General features: G+C 46.7%; 1 protein-coding gene and 1 non-coding gene across 9 annotated transcripts in view; one reads left to right on the top strand and one right to left on the bottom strand.

Annotated features, from left to right (window-relative positions):
* REEP1 (receptor accessory protein 1) overlaps positions 1 to 18,274 on the bottom strand; it is a 136,887-nt gene that overhangs the window by 99,967 nt on the left and 18,646 nt on the right.
* Positions 3,841 to 3,979, top strand: LOC112448917 (small nucleolar RNA SNORA68). Its single transcript, XR_003037376.1, has one exon. It is a non-coding gene; the product is annotated as a small nucleolar RNA SNORA68 (small nucleolar RNA).

Below are 18,274 nucleotides of genomic sequence, written 5' to 3'. Positions count from 1 at the left end.
AAAATCCTGCATGCTGCAACAAAGACCTCCCACCACACCACAATTAAGAACCCACATGGCCAAATAAATAAAAACACAAAACTTCCACAGCTCCCGACTGACCACAGAACACATCCAATTGCTTGCTTTGGTACTGAGGGCCCCACCAGCCAGCTGGGCCCACCCCACCAGCCTCACGTGCCCTCCGCTAATTCCTGGGCACACATCATGTGTTTTTGCCACTGTGCCCTGCCATCATTCTCTTTGCCTGGAAGGTTCTTTCCCAGCTCTGTCTGCCAAAATCCCATGGACTGGATTAGAAGCCTTGACATCTGGAGCCAGGAAATTATTTGCTGGTCAGGGAGGGAGCTGTCCTGAGCATTGAAGGATGTTCAGCAGCAACCCTGGTCTCTCCACCAGGGTTGCTGGTAGTAGCATTCCCTACCATGCTAGGGAATGCCAGTAGCATTCCCTCCATCCCATCTGTGAAGATCAAAAATGCCTCCAGGAGGGAGAGAAGTTCAAGGGCAGGGGGCTGGGGGGCGGACATACGTATCCCTATGGCTGATTCATGTTGACGTATGGCAGAAACCAACATAATACTGTAAGGTAATTATCCTCCAATTAAAAATAAATAAATTTAAATTAAAAAGAGAAAAAATGCCTCTAGAAGGACTTCCCAGGTGGTTCCAGTAGCTAAGACTCTGCACTCCCAATGCAGGGGGCCCAGGTTCAATCCCTGGCCAGGGAACCAGATCCCACATGCTGCAACTAAGACCTGGTACAGCTAAATAAATACATGAAATTTTTTTAAATGCCTCTAGAGACTGGCAAATGTTCTCTGGGGGCCAAAGAGCCCCTGGCTGAGAACCCCTATTCTACACTCAGATCCAGGGCTACTCTTTTCATGAGGCCCTTCCCTGAACTTCTTAGAAGTGTAAATGGCTTTTACACGCTTTGTAATAATCTATTAGCATTTAACATAGCTTCCTTTCAGCTTGATTTATATGTGCTTATATCACCCTCCCCGTCAGGCCATAAATTCCTTGAGGGCAGAGATCACCTATTGTTCATCTTCTACAAGCCACTCATTACCTACTGGCCTAGTGAAACTCGACCACTGGGTTTAACTTGCTTACTCTTAACATAAACCTAACCTGTCTATGTTACTTGTTTATGCTTATTGTAGAAAAAAATTTTAAGACAGAAAAGGACAAGACCTGGACCTAGTGGTCCAGTGGTTAAGACTCCGTGCTTCCACTGCAGGGCACACAGATTTGATTCCAGGTCAGGGAACTAAGACCCTTAAAAAAAGAATAAAATAAAAATCCCCCAGAATCCCACCATCCAGCAATAACAGTAGTTAAAACAAATTGTTATACTAAATATGTCCTTCTAATACTGGTATACCAATAAAATACTGGTACACATCCTTCCTCAGGGCTTCCCTGGTGGCTCAGTGGTGAAGAATCTGCAGGCCAGAGCAGGAGATGTGGGTTCAATCCCTGGGTCGGGAAGGTCCCCTGGAGAAAGAAATGGCAACCCACTTCAGAATTCTTGCCTGGAAAATCCTATGGACAGAGGAGCCTGGTGGGCTACAGTCCACGGAGTCACAAAGAGTCAGACATGATTGAAGCAACTTAGCGTGCACGCGCATGAAAAGTAGACGCCTGGAGAGACAGAGTCAGAAAGAGAACAGTGAACACACACACACACATATACACAGAAAATGAAGCTGAGATATGAGAGCAGGGTCTTGGGGAGGGGAAGGAAGTGAGAACAGGAGGCTTCCCAATAGCTTCCAGCCCAGTTTCTAGGACCCCATGGAGTCCAGCTGCAACTCCCTAACTCTTTACAATGAATTCCCCTTTTTGTTTTGTTTTTGTTTTTTTTTAATTAAAAAAATTTTTTTTTTTACTTTATTTCTTCCCCTATTTCCATTATTTACAGAGTTTGAATCTTAGGGCAAGCTTTGGTTTCTTGTTGTTAAGTTTGAGGAATAGTTTAAACTTAAGGTTCCTCTGTCCATAGGATTTCCCAGGCAACTGAAGTGGGTTGCCATTTCTTTCTCCAGAGGACCTTCCTGACCCAGGGATCGAACCCACATCTTCTGCCCTGGCCAGCAGATTCTTTACCACTGAGCCACCAGGGCAGCCTTGGGGAGGGATGTGTACCAGTAATAGTTTAAACTCTGCTGATTTAGGAATTAGCAGAATTCATATTTTCTTTCCTTGTTGGCCGCACCACTCAACATGTGGGATCTTAGTTCCCCAACCAAGGATCTAACCTGTGCATCCCACCCCCTGCAGTGGAAGTGCAATCTTAACCACCGGACCACCAGGGAAGCCCCAAATTCCCCTTTTTGGATGATGCTAAATCATCCAGTTGGTTTTCTCTCTCCTGGTTCATGCGGGAGAAAAGGGAGCAGTGGTGGGGGTGAAGACTTGACTAAGACACAGCCTCTGACAACTAATGCCTAAAAACTCAGATCCCCTTGACCTCCTCTCCAACCTGAACTCACGTCCCCTGGAGCTGACTGAGGCCTCCTGAGGGTGGATTATGCACCCGTGTGCATAAAGCCATTTACACCGCAGTACTACCGACAAACTCATTATGATGGTACCGAAAGGTGAGGTTCCAGTTCCTGAGCTGAGAGAGCTGGAAATCAGTACAGCAGTACCCACCGAGAGTGTATGTTTGCATAAGGATTCAGATCACCCCAACTAAACACAGGCACCCACAGTGAGGGTCTAAGGCGAGAGAAGCTGGGAGCTGTCCAACTTCTCCATCTGGTTCCCTTTGAAGTGCCTCTAAGCTCCTCTCAAAGCAGATCCTCAGCAGAAACCACAGCAGGCTTTCTCCTAGGGGCACACAGCCCTGTCCCTCCCAGGACCAGGTCACGGCAGCTAGCTTACCCACCCCCCTTTAGTCCAGCTCCTGCCAGAGCCAGGAGAAGAACCACCCCCTAAATACCGAGAAGGGCATTTCATCTCTACCACTTACTGACTTCATGATTTTGAATGTTATTTAAATTCTCTAAGTTTCAGTTCCCTCATCTACAAAAATAAGAAAAAAAAACAGTTCCCACTGTAAGGATTCAATGAAATGAGAATTTTAAAGGGACCAGAGTATTAAAACAAAAGTTTTAATACTCACCAGGTGTTAGCTTTCCATCTCCAATTTTGTTCATATTAAATGTTTTAATTAATTTTTTCAATTTGTGCTGTGTGTTGTGTCTGACTCTTGGCGACCCTATGGACTGTATCCCATCAGGCTGCTCTGTCCATGGAATTCTCCAGGCAACAATACTGGATTGGGTTGCCATTTCCTCCTCCAGGAGATCTTCCCCACCCAGGGATTGAACCCTCATCTTACATCTCCTGCATTGGCAGGTGGGTTATTAACCACTAGCGCTACCTGGAGAAGGCGATGGCACCCCATTCCAGTACTCTTGCCTGGAAAATCCCATGGGCAGAGGAGCCTGGTAGGCTGCAGTCCATGGGGTCGCAAAGAGTCGGGCATGACTGAACGACTTCACTTTCACTTTTCACTTTCACGCTTTGGAGAAGGAAATGGCAACACACTCCAGTGTTCTTGCCTGGAGAATCCCAGGGACGGGGGAGCCTGGTGGGCTGCCATCTGTGGGGTCGCACAGAGTCGGACATGACTGAAACGACTTAGCAGAAGCAGCAGCAGCACTACCTGGGAAGCCCATTCATATTAAACGTTTTAAGTAATTTTTTTCAGTTTACTAGGTGACAAAATAATGTCAATTTAAAAAACATAATCTATGTGAGATCCTCCTCAGCTGGAAAATAAAAACTTGATTAGGGTTCACTTTATTTTTTAAGTGTCCTCAAAATGGCACCAATTCCAGAAGTATATCAGCAAAAATAAGCAATACCACGGTTTAAACAGGGGTGCCAACAGCAAGTGGATCTTATCGCCTTTGGGGGGCTACAATTGTACCCCTCAAAGTGAATTTGCAGGTTCTGTGTGCTTAGTCACTCAATTGTGTCTAACTTTTTAAGACCCTGTGGACTGTAGCCTGCCCAGCTTCTCTGTCCATGGGATTTTTCAGGCCAGGATACTGGAGTGGGTTGCCGTTTCCTCCTCCACGGGATCTTCCCAACCTAGGGATTGAAACTACATCTCTTGTGTATCCTTCATTGCTTAATGCAGAGTATACTTAATATTTCAACAGATGTATATGTGCAAGAGGGTGCAAGTTCAGCTTCCAGGCAGGTCCAATTTCCTGTCTGGAAATGAATGACCTCTTGGGAACCCATCTTTGTTTGCTCCTGGGCTTAAGTGGCCAGGAAGCCCCAGGCAGATGAATGCACAGTAGCGACCTCTCTGCACCATGACGGCAACGAATGCTTCACCCTCACTCCATTTTCCTTTAATGTCTGGTAGATTTTATAAAGCCAGATGGGCTTCCTGAAGCTTGAGTCCCTCAGTGATGGATGTTCAGCCAATGCATTGCTGTCTGAAGCCCCCTGCCCACAGGTCAGCAAGCAGCTTCTTTCCCTCCCTACTTCGGAAAGCTACAGAGTCTCTCTGGGGTCATGGAAGGGGCAGCTATGCTGAGAGCCCTGGCCCTTGTCACTGAGGGCCAAGCTCCCAGCCCTGGACTGCAAGGCAACAAGCCTGTCTCCACACAGGGGCTCCAAAAACAGGAAAAGCTGCCACTTCCTCCAGACAGATTTTCCAGGCAAGAATATTGGAGCTGGTTGCCATTTCCTTCTCCAGGGGATCTTCCCGTTGCAGGGATCAAACTTGCATCTCCTATGTCTCTTGCATTGGCAGGTGGATTCTTTACCACTAGCGCCACCTGGAAAGCTCCCTCCAGATGGAAGTCATAGCCACTTAAGAGGATATCAGGCTGATTCATGTTGATGTATGCCAGAAACCAACACAACGTTGTAAAGCAATTATCCTTCAATTAAAAAATTTAAAAAAGAGGATATCAGTGCTTCTTATTTTTTTTTCACCTCCATTTTTTTTTTTTTTAAAGAATTTACAAACCCAATCATCCAGAACTGCAGATGGGAGGAGAGATTGGTATGATCTTTCTGGGAGGCAAGTTGCTCTTATCGCTCAAATCTTTATAGCTTTGCTACCCTCTGACCTAGCAATTGTACTCCTGGGAACCTACCCAAAAGAAATCATCAGAGGTAAACAAAGATTAAGGCACAAACACATCCCATGCTTTTTATTACAAAAGAAACTGAAAATAATACAGCTGTCCAACAATTTAAAAAAAGGAATTGACTGTACAATTTTAAAAGGTCACTAAAATTCCGTTTATAAATATTGTGGACACAAGGATATATTAATATATTAATGTTAATGGGAAAGCAAGATACATAGTAACTCCAACCACACAAAATTTTTGTGTTCAAATAGCCTTAAGGATCCCCCAGAATGCATTTCTATAGTGGAATTATGAGTGACTTTATCTCCTTTATCCTTTCCTTTTCTCCCCCATCCTGTTGCCCAGAGTAGCATTCGATCCTTTATCCATCAGTCAGGATCTAAAGATGAGTGGGACAGTCCTAGACATCACCAAGTTCAAGTCTAGCTGAATGACAGTCAGATCATCACACCCACAGCCGCGCTCTGTGAGCTGAGGCTGGGCTGCTAAATTAGCAGGGGATGCTCCAGGAGATGTTGAATGATGAGCAGGAGCTTGGTAGATTCAGGAGGAAGAAGGGGACACTTCAGGAAGGGAGAAAACATGAGCAAATCCTCAATGATGTGAGAGCATCCTGGGTTTGGGGCTACAAGGGGCTCAGGGGAGTTGGGACCAGGCCAGCTGGGCATGGACTGGGGGGAGCTGTCATTTTCCAGGGTATCTTCTGCCAGGGGGGTCCTTCCAAAGGCTGAGAGGAGGAGGGAAAACTAAAAAGGAAGTGCCAGGGAGGGTGATTGAAAATACGAAGCAGGACAAACTCTAGGGGACTTCCCTGGAGGTCCAATAGTTAAGACCCTCCCCCACTTCTAATGCAGGGGATGTGGGTTCAAACTCTGGTGGGGAACTATGATTCCACATGCTGAAGGGCGTGGCCAAAAATTAAAATAAATAAAACAAACTTGAAGTAAGACGAAGTTTATCTCTTTACACAGTGCTTGGCACACAGAAGGTATGAATGAATGAGTGAAGGAATGAGTGAATGCATGCATGAATGAATGAATGACTCGGGGCAGAGAGAAGGTTAGAGAAGCAGTTTACAACCAAGACAGTAAAGGAAACCAGTGAGTTGGAGTTTTCCCTCTTTGGAAAGTGGGTAGAGATCCATTCACACATATGCCCTATGGTCTCCCAGAAGTTAGAAATATTCAAATAAAACAAAGGAACAATTCTTGTAAAACCATTAGCAACTTAGTCCCAGATTTCATAGGAAAGAAAGACGCATGGACCCAAACACACCACAGCACCAATCAGGTGAAGGTGCGTCTACTGTGCTCAAGAAGAAGGAACACACAGGCCACCGCAATTCCTCCTCTCTCGTCCTTCAGGCTGAGATGCCCAGACTCCGTTGTTTCATTTGTAATCACAGACTCTTATGGAGAGCAGCTTTAAAAGCTATCATCCTGCCCTCAAAAGGAAAAGAATCACCGTGTCAGTCCCTCTGCACCAACAAGCTCCTCCCCTCCCATCCCCTCCTCCCCTCCCATCCCCTCCTTCCAACTCCATCAACAATAGGGTTTCTAATAATTAGTGCACACAAACCCTTAAAGGGGCCCCGCTGTGTTGCAAGAGTGCACTGTTAAGAAGTTCATTATGAATGAAAACAAAAACCATTTCCCCATACTAGTGGATCACACTAGTAACCATGAAAACACTGCACTGAGGAACAGACACTGTTTGGCACAGCCACGCTCTGAGGAACAGACACTGTGGCACAGCCATGCTGCCCATTCACCTCTCTTACAAGGACCACCCACCCTCCGCATCCCCCATCCCTATCCCCAGGCATGAACAGAGGACCCTGCCTCCAGCCAAAGCTGATTCAGGCACTGTCGGCCCCCAGCTGGACCTCTCCAATTTTTCCCCCCAGGAATTTAGAATTAGAGCTGAGAGATCTGCAGGTTATTGAAAATGAGGACTGTAGGCACAGTGGTAAAGAATCCACCTGCCAATGCAGGGGAAGCAAAAGATACACGGATTCAATCCCTGGGTCAGGAAGATTCCTTGGAGAAGGAAATGGCAACTCACTCCAGTATTCTTGCCTGGAGAACCTCATGGACAAAGGAGCCTGGCAAGCTACAGTCCCTGGGGGCACAAAGAGTCGGACACAACTGAGCACACACACACACACACACACACACACACACACACACACACAGAATGGCCATGTCCGACCAAATGGTCACCAAAGCAAAAAAGGATGTCTGCAGAGACAGAAAGAAGGGAGTACAGAGAAGCAAACACAATATTTCATGCTAAAAGAGACAGACAGACATACTGTATAAGGACAGAGTTGAGTCTCTTTTTTATTTTAAGCTCATATACTCTCTGGGTTCTCACCATGCCCAGCTCCTGGTTTCAGTCCTTCCTGAAGTCCAGGTGGACTCTGTCCTTTCATATTCTGGGAGCCACCCCAACATCCTTCCCACAAACATCCTCTCTTGCTGAAGCTGATCAGAAGCACATTTCTGTTCAGTTCAGTTGCTCAGTCATATCCAACTCTTTGAGACCTCATGGGCTGCAGCACACCTGCAGTCTCTCCTGGAGCTTCCTCAAACTCATGTACATTGAGTCAGTGATGCCACCCAACCATCTCATCCTCTGTCATCCCCCTCTCCTCCTGCCTTTAATCTTTCCCAGCATCAGGGTCTTTTCCAATAAGTCAGTTCTTCACATCAGCTGGCCAAAGTATTGGACCTTCAGCTTTAGCATCAGTCCTTCCAATGAATATTCAGGACTGATTTCCTTTAGGATTGACTGCATTGATCTCCTTGCAGTCCAAGGACTCTGTTACTTGCAACCAAAGAGTTTTACTGAGACACTGCCAAAACTGCCTGGGCAGCACACTCCTAACACTCCTGGGTGCACAGATCGGGCAAGGCCAGTGTCCACACCAGCCACACCACCCCTCTCCCTAGCTTCTACCTCTTCCTCCATTCTCCAACAGCCTGTCAGTATTTCCTCTTGGATCATATACTTCCCCTCGAACCCCATTTCCTTATGTCAGGGGCTCTTAAATGTGAGGTACATCAGAATTCCTCAGTGGGCTTGTTAAAGCACAGATTCCTGGGCCACCTCCAGAGTGTCTGAGTCTGTAGGTCTAACATAGGGCCCAAGCCTGCCTTTCTAGCAAGATCCCAGGTGGTGCTACTGCTGGCCCCGGAGCACAGTTTGAAGATCACTGCCCTATTTCCTTCCATGGAAACAAGGCATCGGCCCTTGTTCAGGGGCTTCCCTGATGGCTCAGACTCTAAAGAATCCACCTGCAATGTGGGAGACCCATGTTCAATCCTTGGGTCGGGAAGATCCCCTGGAGGAGGAAATAACAACCCACTCCAGTATTCTTGCCTGGAAAATTCCATGGACAGAGGAGCTTGGTGGGCTACAGTCCAGGGGGTCACAAAAGAGTTGGATATGACCAAGCATACACACACACACACACACACACACACACACACACACACAGGTGTGCAGTCTGGCCGATCCAGCCAAACCCAGCCACCACGGGAGTTCTCACATGGTCCTCGTGATGCTCCCTGTGCTCAGCTCCTACTCTAAATCAAGTCCCACCTCTTCTGTGAGACTTTTCCCACCCACCCTCATCAAAAAAACACTAGGCCTCTCTTCCTGAAATGCAGAATATACAAAAACAGTTGAGTAAAGATAATCTAGTTTCCCATTTTCCTACTTTTGCTTCAAAAAGTGTGATCATAATAAAATACTTCCAATTGGCTTACATTGTTAGGTAGTCTTTATCCACTCATCCAAAAAAAAAAAAGGACTGATGGCTTTTCATGTAAAACAATCTACAGCATCACACTGGCAACGTTTTTCCACATGCTGGAGACAAACAGTTACTGTAACTTCATCAAATGAAAGAACAAAATGTATGTCCCTCCCTCTTGCTAGGGGTCATGCGATCTACAAACAGGCGGCTGGGAGTTCTCCGGACAGACCTCAAAGAACGCTGATAGAAACAGCTATTTGTTCTCACTCAGTCTTGGGCAGAGAACCATACAGGAAATTCTGACAGGGTCGCTCACTCTACTGGGAACAGGGGAATCAGTGCTCTGTGTATGAAATCCATTTGATGCCACGCATCAAAAGCTTTTCAAAGACTCACACCTATTTATCCCTAATTCCATCAGCATAAGGAAAACATCTGAAAAACAAAGGCCAACAATACCATTCCCTATAGCCACACACATGCACAAAGTCAGAAACAAATGGGATGTCTCAACATGAGCGTGGCTTTCACATTCATACATTTATTTATTGTCATTCACGCTCCCCAGGTGGCGCTAGTGGTAGAGAACCCACTTGCCAATGCAGGAGACACAGGTCCCATCCCTGGGTGGGGAAGATCCCTTGGAGGAGGGCACGGCGACGGGCACGGCAACCCACTTCAGTATTCTTGCCTGGAGAATCCCATGGACAGGGGAGCCTGGTGAGCTACAGTCCATGGGGTTGTAAAGAGTCAGACACAACTGAAGTGACTTAGCACATGCCAAAAAGGATTTACTATACACTTAATTGTGCTCAATTTACTAGAATGGATAACAGCCCTTAAAAGTGATATTTACAAAATGTCTGAAAGGGCACAAAACTCTTTAGAGCATTATCTTCAGGTGAAAAGTAGAATACAAAGTTGTTACTATGTATAAGTACAACTGCATATTTTTGCAAACTAACTTCACAAGCAGAAAAGGACCAGAAAGATTCTCTATGATGTTATCAGCAGTCCTGGTGGGAAGATGGAAACAGTAATATTTTTTCCTTTCTATTTTTACATGTCTTCCAACTAACCATGAGCTCATTTTTAAAACATAGCTTAACATAAATATAGAAACCAAATGGGGTATGGGTGTCAGGTGTTCCCTATCATATAGCTCGGAGAAAATCACCTGTTCTTGATAGAAACATGTATCCGATTACGAGAACAAAAGGCAGACAAATGCAGAGAAGGCAGGAAGGACTGGGGAGACCTCTGTTGTCAGCCAAGTGCACGCTGCTAAGAATCTTTTAGATGCAAGATTCAAAGGCCAAAAAAAAAAAAAAAAAGTGATTGGTGACAGCCCTGCTGTCAATTGGACAGGATTACAGAAAAAGGGGGGAAAACACATGTGATGTTAGGAAGGCACTTTCAAGGATGACCCAACACAGATCGTGTTTTAAACTGCTGGCAGTGAGAGAATAACAGCATTTCTCCTCGGGGTCTCAGAGCCTCCCAGGTCTGCTTAACAAGTTCACCCTGCTAGCCCAGAAGGGCAGGACTGCAGAGAGCTGGTCTGAGGACCAGAACTGCAGCCCAGACTCTGTCACTCACTAATGGAGCCCTGGACTAGTCAGCCTCTGGGCTCTTATTGTCCTCCTCTGTAAAATGGGAGGGTCTTGGAAGACAGTCATTTGGTTGTAAGTAACAGAAACTGACCAAGCTGGCATAAGCAACAAAGGGAATCTGTGGGGAGGACACTGGGGTAAAGTCAGAACCCCAGGGCAGCTGGGCTCTGGGAGTGTCCGGAACCGGGGACTGGAGAGCCTAGGAAAGCAGGCAGGGTTTCTCACACCTCTGTGCTCTAATGATCTCTGTCACTCTTGCTTCTCTGCTAACCCATCTTCCACATGCTCTTTATGGCAGAACACAGCCTGCACACCTCCTCATGCTTACTTATTACGACTCCTGCCTCTTGAATAATTGGTGTTTTAGCTCAGGCCACCATAACGACGTACTACAGACTGAAGGCTTAAATCACAGAAATTTATTCTCCCACAGTTCTGGAGGTTCAAAGTCCAAGATGAGAGTGCTGGCATGGCTGGGATCTGGTGAGGACTGACAGATGGCCAGCTTTCTTTCTGTGTCCTCCTATCACAGAGACAGGGGGTGATGTGGGAGCTCTCTGGCGTCTCTTCTTACAACAGCACTAATCCCACCATGGGGGTGCATCCTTGTGACCTCATCTGAACCTAATTACCAGGCTTCCTTGGTGGCTCAGTGGTAAAGAATCCACCTGCCAATACAGGAGATGCAGGTTCAACCTCTGGTCTGGGAAGATCGCATATGATATGGAGCAACTGAGCTCATGTGCCACAACTATTGAGCCTGTGCTCTAGAGTCTGGGAGCCACACTACTGAAGCCCACACCCGCTAGAGCCCAGCTCAGTAACAAGAGAAACTGCCAAAGTAAGAAACCCTGATACCGAAACTAGAGAAAAGCGTGTACAGTAACAAGACCCAGAACAGCCAAAACTAAATAAATAAAATTATTAATAAATAAATAAACCTAATTACTTCCCAAAGGCCCCACCTCCAAATATAATACCTTCTCATTGGATGTTAGGGCTTCAATATATAAATTCGTGCCTGCATGCTCAGTCGCGTCTGACTCTCTTGTGATCCCTGGGCTGTAATCCACCAGGCTCCGCTGGTTCATGGGATTTCCCAGGCAAGAATACTGCAGTGGATCCCTCCTCCAGGGGATCTTCCTGACCCAGAGATCGAATCTGCCTCTCCTGCATTGGCAGGCAGGTTCTTTACCCCTGAATCACCTAGGAAGCCCCTATATAAATTGGAGGAAAACACAATTCAGTCCATGGCAACTGGCTATCTCTGAATCTCACTTCTCACTTTCCCAAGAGAGGGAAAACAGAATTGGTTCACTCTTGAGTCAAGTGGTCATCCAGCACAAACCTGGCTTCCAGCATTGATTCCCCAGTCTTGTCTCTACTGTGTCACCTGAATGAAAAGCTATTAAAGCAGCAAGTCAAGAACTGTTCCTCTTGGTTAATATTTCCCACAAAACTAAACATTCATGGAAGATAAAGGTCATTTCTGTCTTATCTACCACCACCTCCTCAAGCCCATCACAGAAGCAGGCACACAGAAGCTGTACAATGCCTGATGGTTGCTTTTTGGCTAGATGGGGATGGACTTCCCCAGTGGTCCAGTGGTTGAGCATCCACCTGCCAGTGCAAGGGATACAAGTTCAACCCCTGGTCCAGAAGGATTCCACACACTACAGGGCAACTTAGCCCATGCACCACAACTACTTGGCCCAAACTCGCAAACTGATGCTCTGCAACAAGAGAAGCCACCACAATGAGAGCCCATGCACCACAACCAGAGAATAGCCCCAACTCGCCACAACTAGAGAAAGCCCAGGGCAGCAACCAAGACCCAGTGCAGTGAAAAGTGAATACATTTTTTTAAATGGGAGAAAGATACAGAGTTTGTACTCCAAAGATATATACAGACATACCATCACCTTCTTGGACCCAGAGTACAATTTCCACCCTAAATGTGAAGAAGACTTTCCTTTGAGTCAAACTTTCTTGTTTTTTATTTTATTTTATTTTTTAAATTTTATTTTATTTAACTTTACAATATTGTATGGGTTTTGCCACATATCAGAATGAATCTGCCACAGGTATACATGTGTTCCCCATCCTGAACCCTCCTCCCTCCTCCCTCCTCCCTCCCCATACCATCCCTCTGGGTCGTCCCAGTGCACCAGCCCCAAGCATCCAGTATCGTGCATGGAACCTGGACTGGCGACTCGTTTCATATATGATATTATACACGTTTCAATGCCATTCTCCCAAATCATCCCACCCTCTCCCTCTCCCACAGAGTCCAAAAGACATCAGTGTCTCTTTTGCTGTCTCATATACAGGGTTATTGTTACCATCTTTCTAAATTTCATATATATGTGTTAGTATGGAGAAGGCAATGGCACCCCACTCCAGTACTCTTGCCTGGAAAATCCCATGGACGGAGGAGCCCGGTTGGCTGCAGTCCATGGGGTCGCTAAGAGTCAGACATGACTGAGCGACTTCACTTTCACTTTTCACTTTCATGCATTGGAGAAGGAAATGGCAACCCACTCCAGTGTTTTTGCCTGGAGAATCCCAGGGACGGGGGAGCCTGGTGGGCTGCCGTCTATGGGGTCACACAGAGTTGGACACGACTGAAGCGATTTAGCAGCATACTGTATTGGTGTTTTTCTTTCTGGCTTACTTCACTCTGTATAATAGGCTCCAGTTTCATCCACCTCATTAGAACTGATTCAAATGTATTCTTTTCAATGGCTGAGTAATACTCCATTGTGTATATGTACCACAGCTTTCTTATCCATTCATCTGCTGATGGACATCTAGGTTGCTTCCATGTCCTGGCTATTATAAACAGTGCTGCGATGAACATTGGGGTACAATGAAGCAACAGACTTTCTTGTTCTTTAATCTTTCCCCGGCAAAGAAAATTATCACCTACCATTGCTTAGAAACTCCACTACGTATATGTTGAATACTAACAATGTATAAAGTGTATAGAGCAGAAAAAGGATCAAAAGACAGATTGTCTACCTTCAAGGACTGAGACCTGAGCCCAGCCGAAAAGCCATCAATATTGGCAAAGTAAAAAAATATGAGTTAAGAAATAAGAAAACATGTGATATGTCTCAAGACAGCTGGGAAGAATATTGCCCAATGACAGGTGCTAGCGAGCAGAGTGTGCTTTGAGGGTGCAGGACACGGAATCCACCTTAGTCTAGAGTGGCCCAGGAGGAAAGAGCAGATGTTAAAGATGGGTGGGATACAGCTTGGTTCGATAGGGATGTGGCCTTCAGGAAAGGGGGAGTGGGGACTCAAGTCAAAGCATGGAAAGCGCACGACATATGTAGGGATACTCACAGGGAACAGTGAATAAGGTCCTTTGCTGCTGCTGCTAAGTCGCTTCAGTCGTGTCCGACTCTGTGCGACCCCATAGACGGCAGAAGTACATTATAGAGGGCCCTGAACAAGTGCAAAATTCTAGACTGGATAATTGAATGACTGTGAGCACTGGAAGGGCTTCCCAGGTGGCTCAGTGGTAAAGAGTTCACCTGTCAATGCAGGAAACACAGATTCGGTCTCTGGGTTGGGAAGATCCCCTGGAAGAGGAAATAGCAACCTGCCCCAGTATTTTTGCATGGGAGATCCCATGGACAGAGGAGCCTGGTGGGCTACAGTCTATGGGGTTACAAAGACCTGGACACGACAGAGCAACTGAACACACACAGGAGCACTGGAAAGGAGAGAACAGTGCCTGGACCCTGAACAGGTCCTCTGAGGACAGTCATGCCAGGCAGCTCTGTTTCTTCTTAAAACAGGGAGACCAGCAGGGGACTGTGGGTTTTGCAAGGTCATGAGTACAAGTTCCCATAAACTTAATATAAGAAATTTCCATAAACTTGATGGCTTAAAATAATAGAAATTTATTCTCTCAGTTCCAGAGGGGAGATGTCTGAAACCAAGGTATCGGCAGGGCCACACTCCCTCCAAAGGCTTAAAGGGAGAATGCTTCCTTGTCTTTTCCTAGTTTCTGGGGGTTGCCAGCAATCCCTGGTGTTCCTTGGACTGCAGAGGCATCACTGTAAAATGCCTGAACTGTTACATGGTATTCTCCCCCTGCATGTCTCAGTCTGCATCCAAATTTCCTTCTTATAAGGACACAGTCACTGGATTAGAGCCAATCCTAATCCAGTGTGAACTCATCCTAACTTGACTACATTTGCAAAGACTCTATTACCAAATAAAGTCACATTCTGAGGTCTCGGGTGGGTTTCCCTGGTGGCTCAGCAGTAAAGAATCTGCCTGCAATGCAGGAGATGCAGGAGACGTGGGTTCAATCCCTGAGTGGGGAAGATCCCCTGCAGAGGGAAATGGCCACCCATTCCTTGAATATTTTTGCCTGGAGAATTCCATGGACAGAGGAGCCTGATGAGCTACAATCCATAGGGTCACAGAGTCAGACATGACTGAGCATGCACGCATCTTTGTGTCTTTTGTATGTGAGGTCTCGGGTAGACACGAACTTTGGGGAGACACTATTCACATCAGCACAGACACTGAGTAACTCTCACCCTTACATGCTGGTTCAAGAAACTAACAGCCACATAAGCAACTATTCCATTATCCTGCATGAGAAGTGACTCAAAAGACTTCCCTGTTGGTTCAGCGGCTAAGACTCTGCACTGCCAATGCAGGAGCCTGGGTTCGATCCCTGGTCAGGGAACTAGATCCCACATGCTGTAACTAAAGGGTTATTAAGAATTTACATGCTACAGCTAAAAATCCTGCACACCACAAGGAAGAATGAAGATCTCACATGCTGCAACTAAGATCTGGCACAGCCAAATAAATATTAGGAAAAAAGTGACTCAATGTACTACTGTGATGGACGCCACCAAAGGGGGAGTCCCCACGCCAAGACAAGTTAAAGCTCTAGATGACTTCCAAAATTCCTTCTGATTATACACATGTGGGGTTCAAGGTTCTGTCAATTATTTCTGTTATATTGACTTACCAATTCAGTCCTCTTTCTCCATTCCTACTGCCAAGACTCTGGTTCAACCCTGTTGCTTCAAACTTGACATCGATAGAATTGTTTTCACATCACTTCCGCTTTCTAAAAACCTTCACTGGCTCACTCCTGTCTAAAAGCAAAGTCCAATACTTCGACCTCAAATCTACCTTCCCCACTTGAACTCCCCAGACATCCCAACATGAATTCTCAACTTGAGTCAGTCTGGTCCTTCAAACACAGCTGGCACATTTTACCCCCACACCTTAGCCTGGCACATGCCTGCCTCCAGGCAGAAGGGAATCCAAGTGCACCTGGAAGACCACTTGCTCCTCTTTCACACGACCTCTGAGGACCAACCAGCCCAGCCCACAGGGCTCTGGCATCTCCATGAGTCTGACTGCCTGCAGAAGGGCTGGATCCTTGCTCTCTCACTGCCTTCCACTATTGATGATCCTTTCTGGACAGAAAGAATGCTGCAACATCCAAACAAAGACAAATAAAGGCTGTGATCAGAGCCAATGGATAACCATTAAGAACTGGGCAAATTCCTTAACCTTTCTAAGTCTCAGATTGCTCATCTGTAAGACAGAAATAACACTATGCACCTATCCCATCGGACTACTGTCAGGATAAAGTGAAACAACACACACACAGCTGCCCATGCAACATCTTACTTGGAGTACAAACATGTCAATAAAAGTACTCATTTGCAGATTTCCCTGGTGGTCCAGTGGTTAAGACTCCACGCTCCCAATGCAGGGGACCTGGGTTCAATCTCTTATCAGGAAATTAGATTCCATATGCTATAACTAAGAGTGACTAAGAGTTCAAAGGCTAAAGATCCTGCATGCCACAACTAAAGATTTTACATGCTATAACTAAAAAACAACAACTAAAAGATCCTGTTTGCTGCAACAAAGATCGGAGATCCTCATGCTTCAACTAAGACCTGGTGCAGCCAAATACATAAATAAATGTAGTTTTTAAAGTACTTACTTGTATCATGGTTGTGCTGTGCTAAATCGCTTCAGTCCTGTCTGACTCTTTGCAACCCTATGGACTGTAGCCAAACAGGCTCCTCTGTTCATGGAATTCTCCAGGCAAGAATACTGGAGTGAGTTGCCATTTTCTTCTTTAGGGGAACTTCCCAACCCAGGGATCAAAACCTGCATCTCTTATGTCTCCTGCATTGGCAGACTGGTTGGATCCAAGTTTTGCCTTTAGGTCTGGGAACCAAGGCACAGATCTGTGTCCCTCCAGAACCAAGCAGCAAACAGCCAATGACTAATCAGGTGACATATGTCATAGGACCCTGTAAGCATTTAGCTACCCCCTCCCTTCATTTTATGAATGGGGAGACTGGGACCCAGGCAGGCAAAGTGACTCACCCAAGCTCACAGAACTGTTAAGCAGCAGAGCCACGAATGAACTGGGCCATGACTATTTTCTTACATCAAACGTTGAAATCAGTTTGGGCTTTGGTTACCTCACTGGTAAAACAGGGATACTAATGCCTATCTGCCCAGGTTGCTCTGGAAATACTGCATCAGCCTGGTGAGGGAAATGACCAGGTGTACGATGAGCAGTGGTAATCTCCAGCAGCCTTCAGTAACTGGACCAGGTGGGGCTGAGTAGACCCAGGGGCATGTGCCCCAGGGGCAGCCACTGCTCAGCTCAGCTGATGCTGCCCTGCTGAAATCACCCTGGGGCCTCAATTGTCCAAGTCTTCCAGAGAAGACAGAAATCTGGATGTGGCTGCCACAGCTCTCAATTTTAAATGTGGTGAATGACTCAAATTTCAAATACCACAAGGCAAATAAGCACAGGTGGGCTGGTCTCAGCCTGGAAGCCACCATGCTTGTGACTCTGTATCCAACAAGAAGGGCTTCCCTGGTGGCTCAGTGGTAAAGAATCCACCTGCCAATGCAGGAGAAGTGGGTTCAATCCCTGGGTCGGAAAGATTCCCTGGAGGAGGGCACAGCAACCCACTCCAGTATTCTTACCTGGAGAATCCCATGGACAGAGTCTCATGTAGATGGGTGGGCTACAGTCTGTGGGGTCTCAAAGAGTCAGACACGACTGAGTGACTGAGCATGCACGTACATACCATGGGGTAAAGGAAGGACTGCCCCACAGTGAGTGGGATGGTCCATCTATCATCTGGAAAGCTGTCTCCAAACTGTCTTCCCAGGATCAGAGCTCCCACTCCAAGTGACTTCATCCAGCCACACAGCTCCCAGCCTGGTGAAAGGCCTGCCGCAACCACCGCTGACCTCACCTTGCCCCCAGCCAGCACCATGTCCTGCAGGGAAAGCACCTGCTTGCTCAGAGCCTCATTAAGCTCAAAGAGCTGCCCCCAGGTCAGTGCTGAGCCTCAGTTACATCCAGGAGGAAACTGCGGGGATGGGCTGACCTCAGAGTTTGGAGGCTGCCTCTCCTGAGATGAGGCAAGCGCAGGTTGGGGGAGCAAGCAGGCAGGGCTGGGCTGAGCTGGCCAGGCCAGGAAAGACAGCACCTGGGCTTGTTCAGTTGCTCAGTGGAGTCCAACTCTTTGCGATCCCATGGACTGCAGCATGACAGTCTTTCCTGTCCTCCACTATCTCCCAAACTCCTGGAGTTTGCTCAAACTCATGACCATTGAGACAGTGATGCTATCTAACCAGACAGGTGTGTGACCAAAATCAGGAGAGCAAGATGCTTGCTAGGAGCTTCTGAGGAAGAAGCTTCCTTGTGTCCCACGAAGACACTCAGAGATGCCC

The sequence above is a fragment of the Bos taurus genome, chromosome 11 (genome assembly GCF_002263795.3).
Source record: "Bos taurus isolate L1 Dominette 01449 registration number 42190680 breed Hereford chromosome 11, ARS-UCD2.0, whole genome shotgun sequence".
NCBI classification, from domain to species: domain Eukaryota; kingdom Metazoa; phylum Chordata; class Mammalia; order Artiodactyla; family Bovidae; genus Bos; species Bos taurus.
Note: the sequence above shows the minus strand (reverse complement) of the source record. Positions and strands in the feature narration are given on the sequence as shown.